The 8,208-nt window shown below is 31.8% G+C and overlaps 1 protein-coding gene across 1 annotated transcript in view; it reads right to left on the reverse strand.

The window, feature by feature from the left end:
- LOC21400504 (alpha,alpha-trehalose-phosphate synthase [UDP-forming] 1) overlaps window positions 1-7,689 on the reverse strand; it is a 21,131-nt gene extending 13,442 nt beyond the window's left edge. The window contains exons 1-2 of the mRNA XM_010095147.2: window positions 7,623-7,689; window positions 5,013-5,121 (exon numbers count right to left, since the gene is read on the reverse strand). The gene's annotated coding sequence lies outside the window, so the exon portion shown is untranslated. The remainder of the gene's footprint in view (window positions 1-5,012; window positions 5,122-7,622) is intronic.
- Between the last annotated feature and the right edge of the window lie 519 nt (window positions 7,690-8,208).

Here is an 8,208-nt window from a genome sequence, read left to right on the forward strand (position 1 = left end):
TGAGTAACCAATTTGCATTATTTTTTTTTTGAAGTATACCAACTTTACATACTTTTTTGTAGGGTAACAAATTCTCATTACTAACTATCATACTCATATTTTCAGCAGAAAAAAAAAAAAAAAAAAAAAAAAAAAAAAAAAAAAAAAAAAAAACTACCATATTTATATATTCAGCAAAAAACTACCATATTTGTATGAGTTAATTTGATAACATGTTACTTACCAAATTACTTGGTAAACAAAATTTAAGAAAGAATCTAGTTGCATATAATAAGTGAAGTAACAAAAATAAAGCTATTACCCCTTCCAAAATAAATTAAAGCCATTGACAAAAAAATAGGAGAAAAAGGAGAACACCAAAACTTTACATCGTTTTTTTTTTTTTTTCCTTAAAAAAAGGGCGCCTTCCTCTCTCTGTATACATACATTGCATGCCTAAATCTACGTCCAAATCATAAACGCAAATTCAAGTTATAGTCAATCCATTCCCTAAACTCTATCCCCAGTAGTTCTATCCAAATTGTTCAATTTATTTAACTCTTATAATATGTCAAGCTTAATCGATACACTGGTGAATTGTTTGTTTCTTTGGATTCCTTTCGGAATCGAATAGAGCTTCTATTACTAAATCAAAGGTATCTTTTAACTCTTAAAACCTCCAATAAAGACACGCATTTCGGTGCATCGTTTTTGAGAATTTATCTGGTAATCTCTTCTCTTTATTATTAGACTTTTCCTCAAGTGCTTAGTAAATAATAATAAATAAATAAATAAAATTGTTAAGACAAATTGACATATAACCCTTTTCCCCAGTTTCTTATATGACTTAGTTGCAAACATTATTTAAGTTGTAAAACCGACTACTGTTCAACCGTTTTGGGCAAGTTACTTAATATGTATGATTGTAGAGTTTTTCTCATGCAAATAAGGAAATTAAATTTTAACAAATTGTTCTTTCTAGGGGGAAAAAAAACGTTAAACCAAACTACCAATATGCATATATGTATGCGTATGTCCACATACTACAAACTAACAAGTACATTTGCACATACGTGCAAAATCAAATTCCTATAAATCTGATTCCCAATAAAAGAGATTTAAGTGGAATTTTGGTTAGACTTTTGATAAAGCAATTAAGGAAAAGCATATAAGTGAAGAGAAAATAGAAAATTACATGAGTTTATAAGGACAATTTAAAAGTATATATCAAAACTTTTTGTGAGAAGAGTATAATATTATGTTGTAACACGTTTGAATGTAATCAACACCCTTCTACTGTAATAAATCAAAAAAAAAAAAAAAAAGAAGCCCTTCTTCTGTTTTAGTGTTGAAGCCGCTAAGGGAAGCTTCTTTCTTTTTTCTCTCTCCACAGCCAAGCAAAAATGAACCCGTATTCTAAGGAAAGAAAACTCTATAAGCTCGCAAAATGAGCACAAAAGAATGCAATGTGAATCCTAAGTCCTTACTCGACAATTGACATGATCAAAGAAAGGCGTTTCAAGGCAATTTCTCAAGTTACTCGACAAGGCATTAACACGTTCTACGCAAAAAGTCAATAGGGCAACATGTCCCTCGTGTATGTTGCATGATAAACTGTGTTTAAAATACGGCCAAGAACAAAATGCGCCCCAAATGATTGACTTTGAATGGTCAATCGATAATTCAGCCTTCAAATGAATCAACGTTGTGGCATAGACAAAAGCAAATGATAATGACCACTTACTTCTAAAAACGTACGGGAGGCTTGTCTCCCATTGCTTCACAACTACATGAAAGTGGCCTCAATAACTTCATGTTGTTTAGCTTTGTTTTTTAAAAATTTACATAGGCAAAATCTTAAGTCCACAGTCCACTCATACAATTCGGCAAATGCAACTTTTTTATATGAAAGCATAATCTCATTAATTCATACGTATAACTTTTTTTATGTCCGTGCAACACTTTATGTTACATGTATTGGATTATATTTATTAAATGTTACACTAAAGTAAACCAAGTGTTACGCACATGTGCAAATGATTTTACACGGGAATTTAAAATAAATAAAAAAACTCTTATGTGTCTAATTGGTCCTTGCAGCCGGACTTAAGACAATTCCTTTAAATATATACCTTCCAATTCCAATCACATACTAGTTAATGTCACCAGAATAGCAACTGACCAGGTACTAAAAATCAAAGTCATTACTGAAATACCAGTAACGTAAGTTTTTTCTGCTCCTTGCCTTGGTTCAATACAGGACGAAATTCTTTTGTGAACAAAAAACCTTTTTTTCCCCTTTCATAAGGCTTTAAGACGAGGCAAGGAAAACTTGAGTTAAGACTGTAAGTTTTTCCGTATTATGTCTCTATAAAACTATAGTGTTGTTTGATTTATGAGTTCAAACTAGAAAATTTAAACTATAATTCAACTTTTATAAGATAAAACATTGCAGCAAAAAGATTTAACCGTGGTTCAAAGTCATGAAACAAACAACCTCTAAATATATAAGCCCAAGCTATCGCCACTGTGAACCTTATGACTTAGTCTGGTGTCTAACTACAACAAGTCCCAAAAAGAAAATGAGAAATGAGAGTCCATGATGAAAATTTTCACACTTCATAAATAAAATGAGAAAATTAAAAAAATATTTTCCTAGGAAAACGTGAAAAAGAAAATTACTTACAGTCATAGACATATTCTGTTCTAACCAAGAAAAAGGATACTATGGACACCAAGAAAAAGAATAATAAGGACACAATTAAAATTTTAGCATCATTTGTCAAGCTTTCGCTCGCGTTTTCTATTCAGTACGTGACAAACGATTGAAATTGTGACGCGTGGAAAGACAAGAATATAAGAACACGGGATAAATAATCTTCAAACAAAACTTGCTGGGAAAGAATTTATGTAACTAAGCGCTTACATGACTTCTGTATACAAATTCTGAAAGGAAATCTTGGCTCAAGCAATTATGCACAAAGTTGACATAAAGTTGTTGGGTCATGTTTGTTGGTTATGCACAAATATTGTCAAATCTATTCAACTTTTTAATCTCTGTTTTTTTTTTATTTAATAAAGTTGTAATATGCTCATGTTCCTTGACAGAAAGTTTTTGTGCTTCGATTTTGTAATTATGATGTCTTTGTTATAAAGTTACAATCTTTGTGATAAAGATAATATTTGTATATTGTACATAAACGTTGTTGACCTTTTCAAATTTCTAATCCGAGGATGCCCTAGATCGCTGAAACTGTTATTATACATATGTTTAGACGATAAAATTGTAAACTGTTTTTAAAAACATTGATATTTAGATATTTTGTGTCGGTAGTACAATATGCAAACATGCTCATTATTATAAAGACTGCAATTTTGTAATAATCAATATCAGTACACAAAAAAGATCAAGCGGAAATACAAATAATTAATTTAAAATATAAATAGAATCATAATATCATGAAAAATAGATAATAAATAGATAATTTTTAAAATAGACAATTTATATAAAATAATCACTTAAAAAGGAGGACACTTTCGCCGAAAAACCGAGCGCTAAGTAACTGGACGGGACCAACAAAAACAAAGCGGCCCATGACTAGACTACTAGCCGGAAAATAATCATTTGTCAAAAAAACAAAAATAAATAAAATGACTATTAGCAAAATAACCAGTGGTGCATAGTTTAAATTATAATTTTTAATTATGTTATAATATTTTTTTCTCATAAAAATTTTAATTTTAAAATTTAGAATTATAAACTATAATTTAAACTCATAAATTAAATGGACACTATGATACAGTGTCTCGTGCTAGTCTAATTACTCAACTAAAAAGTTATGTCAATTGATTAGTTAAAAGATTTCTTCTTATTTATCTAAACCGTTAATCATGTTCATTTTATTGATTCGAATCACAATTTAAAATTTTACTATAATGCTTTCTCTTATAAAAATTCAGAGTTAACATTTTGTGCTATGATATTTCTCTCACATAAATAACCAACTAAACAAAACAAGACAGTGCTCCAAATGCTATTAGAAAACAAATTGGACCAAAGCCATAATCGGCATAGGTCACCAACTCTTACGCACGGCAAACCAACATTTATGCTCATGATTAAGCAAAGTTTTCTTCTCTTTTATTTTGTTTCCCTTTGTAGGAACGTTTATAATAATTTTGATTAGCAAATTTTTCTTTATTTTCTCCGTAAATCATTTAACCTGTACATGAGGAATAATTAAATAAAAAATTTTCAAAAGAAAAAAAAGGGAACTATATGTTCTTTTACTTGATAAATGCTAAAAAAAACCTATGGTCCACTCTGATATACAGTAGACCCAAGATGTTTAGCATTATAAACCCTTTTTTTTCGGATCCCAATGTCACCTCACAGTTTACGCATTTTATATTATTGCATTCAATATCACGTGCGTTAAATAAAACTACCCTTCTTTGACTTATCAAAACAAGTTATCCAAAGTCCCCAAGAAAAATTACTCGAGTAAATTTATTTGGATATATTTTCTCATCATTGTTGATCACTAGTTTAACCGCTATATTGGCATTGTTTTTAAACCCTAGTTAGGTTTAAAATTCTTAAGCTATACAAGTTGTATGTATATAATGTATTTTACATTCCCCTTCTATTTCCAGAAAGATCTTAAGAAAACAATATTACATCATCACTTGACCACAAGTTCACACAAGTTAGGTAGCATGACTAGCATAGAGCAGTCAGTGCCTTGCCTATAAAAGATGCTGCAACAAGTCGTTAACTTAAAGTTGATCATGTGCATGAAAAAGTAGTTGCTCCTAGTAAAAGAAGGAATCTAAAGCTTGTGGCACCCAAACAAATGTCAAAGTAATCCAACAAAAAGTAAGAGAAGGAAATGGGGGATGAAAAGAGTGACAGAAAATCCTTTTACTATTGCGAGAGGGAAAAAAGAAAAGCAAGTTGGCGCAAAATCTGATATATATCAAATGTAACGAGAAGAAGATAAGATTAAAAAGACCAAGACAAGAGCACTTACCTTCTTGAAGGAAGGAAACAATCTTTTGGTCTTTAACACTGTCACTGAACATAATAACCAACTCCCTTTAGATATCTTTTTGAATGACGAGATACGGACCTATCTAACCCTTCATAAAACAATAGATAAGGGTGTGAAAAAAAGGCACAGTACATGTTGGCAAATATGAGATAAAATAAGAAATGAGTAAAAATAAAAATAAAATAAGAAATGAGTAAAAATAAAGATAAAATAGACACATATTTTAAGTGAAAAACCCTCAAAAGAGACAAAATAAAAACCACGGAATAACTGTAGAAGAATTTCACTATGAAAAATGAGAATTACAACATTCTTTCTAAATTATACGGAAAAAACAATAAGAACCACTCTCTCATGTAAATAAGAAAAACACCTTACAAAAGAAGAAAAAACCGGAAAAACTAAGGCTGTGTTTGTAGTTATTTTTGTTTTTCACGTTTTTCGAGAAAGAAAAAATAAAAACGGAAGAAAAATGGCATTTAGCACAATTAAAGACAAAAAACGGAAATAAAAACATTTTTTTAGTTTAGTGTAAAATGAGACAGAAATAAAAAACGGTTTTTAGTCATTTTTTATTTTTTGTTTCCGTTTTCTCCTCTCAAGAGCAGAGAGAGACATAGACATTAATGGATTTTTTTATACTGAAACAATCTCTTGATAAAACTACCAAACGCATTTTCAAAAATAATTTTTGTCTGAAATTGAAAACATTTTCATTTCAATTTTCATATAAAAAATAAAATTATTTTAGAACGAGTTCTAAACGTACCATAAATTTTTCTCTCACTATGGGAATTCTCTCATAAAGGTGAGAATGATATGCAAAATTAAAAATGGGAGGAGCTTTATTTATAATTGAGCTCCATATGAGAAAACCGCATGAACCGGTTATAAACAGCTAGCTCTTTGCTCAAATATTAACACTAAATTTAGTGCTGACTTTCCCTTTTTTTTCTTTTTTTTTTTTCTTCTTTTCTTTAAAAATTATGACTGTCTTTAGCTTTTTAGGCAACGCGCACTGGAAATGGACGCATAAATCAGTGAAAATACCATAAAGCCAGAAATTGACAGAAAACTCTCGCATGAAGCATTGTTGTTTTCTCCGCTAAGCGAGAGCAAGTGGAGTTGATATTATTGCTATGGTGCAAGTGGAGTTGATATTATTGCTATGGTCAGACTTGTGAGATTCTACTTTCTAGAGTGCGGAAGAGCCCGTGAAAACAACCCAGTAGCCAGGGAATTCGAAGTAAAACGTATAGTTACACAAATTTGTCACGCATGCAACGGGGGGTAGGCACCTAAAATATGATGTGGTTCCCACAACCAAAGATATCCTGACTCATGGACGAAAATAATCAAAACTGGCGTCTTTGTTTGAATGAAAAACCGAACAGGACAAAGCATGCTTAGCATGAATGAATTACAAGTGGAACCCATGGAAGAACAAAAACGGTAAAAATTTTTGAATTTACAATAAGCCATGCCTGGCACAGTAGTAACTCTTTTCACATTGGTCCAAAGTCTGACAGAGGCTGTCAACATTAGAGAGTTTTTACTAAGGCTCCTTTTCTTTTCCTCTGTTTTTCAGTTGAAGGTTTTTTACGAACTTTTCTTGCATAAATAAAAATGGGTAGAGATTACTTCACCTAACGAGCTATTGGACTCGCTCTTCTTTTCCTTGTCTAATTTTCTGAGCTAGGAACCAAAATGCCCAGGCTAAAAAATGCCGCCAATGAACTTTAATGGACAAAATATCTTGCGTTCTATTGGTAAACATGACAAACGTGCCCATTAAACTTGATGTTAATAAGAACTCTGAACAGGACATCAAAATCCCTCAACAAGGCCCACAAATGGGCAAATTGAACTTTTGCCTTTCTAACCTATAGAAATAGTTCTTAAAATCAAATGCGAAGTAGGCAGTTCAAAGCACTAACCTTATATTGATCTGAATAATTATGAAAAATGTACAGCATAACATTTCTTTGCAGAAAAAATACAAATGGAGGGAAAGAGCGGGACTTAACGTAGATATGTATCCTTAAAATTTCATTGCGAAAACTCAAATTAAAATTTTCAAATATGTGATCTCAAAACCTACAAAGCGACCATAGATACAGAAAACACCCTGTTTGTTTACTGCAATCTCAAAAGGCGAAATTCTGTGCAGTATTAAAAATTTCGTAAAAATTAGATAAAATGTTTCTGCTACGAAGTAAAAATTACCTAATCGCAGCCAAGCAAACAAAATAATAATAATAAAACCGATTCGGAATTCATATATCAGAACGATTGAATCGCCGGCCTAACTCCACTATATCAATAGCAATGTGGATCGAAACTAAAAGCCTAGAAATGATGCGCAGTAGTACAGCTTCAAGCAAATATAGCTGCTCAAGTAAGAACTTCAATCAGATCACTACACGCACTAGATATATGTGCGTGTGTGTGTGTATGTATACGAAGACACTCAAACGAAACAGAGCGCGCAAAGAGAAATCGAGAAATTCATAGTGAAACCAGAATAATTCAATCAATTTCAGAAGAATTCAAACGAAATGAGATCTCAGTTGGAGAGAGAAAGCTAACCGTAGGCTCGCTAAACGATCTCGAGCATTTGAGAGCCACTGTGTTGCTGCTTCGTCGACGAAATTGCTAGAGAGAGAGAGTGAGAGAGAGAAAATGATCGAGAAATCGGAGAGGAAAAGTTAAGAGGGTATATATATAGGGAGGAATCGGGAGAAAAAGAATTGGCAGACAATGGTTTCGTCAGACTCGCTTTTTGGCGGGGTGGGAGGGAAGAGGAGAGGGGCTTGCTTTCTTGGCCTTTGTGGTTGCGCCCAATCATTTGGAGGGAATTTGTTCCCCTTTACTTTTTTTAAATTTTTAACATTTTTTTTTTCCTTAGGGATGAAGAAGTTGAATTCTTTTTTTTTTTTTTTTTTTTTTTTTTGCCGTAATGGGTTGTCATAGTGGATTAGTGATCATAGATTCGAGTCTTAAATGGCTCTCTTTGGGGTTTTAGATAGTGATCAGAGATTTGTGTGTTGAATGGCTCTCTTTAAGCTTTAAATGTGATGATTTGTGGTAATCGATCTGGTATTTAATTTAAAGTGTTTGGGACTACGCCCTCACATATATTTATCATCAGTACATTTAGTAAGATTGAAGTGAT

Source organism: Morus notabilis, unplaced genomic scaffold (genome assembly GCF_000414095.1).
Source record: "Morus notabilis unplaced genomic scaffold, ASM41409v2 Scaffold243, whole genome shotgun sequence".
NCBI classification, from domain to species: domain Eukaryota; kingdom Viridiplantae; phylum Streptophyta; class Magnoliopsida; order Rosales; family Moraceae; genus Morus; species Morus notabilis.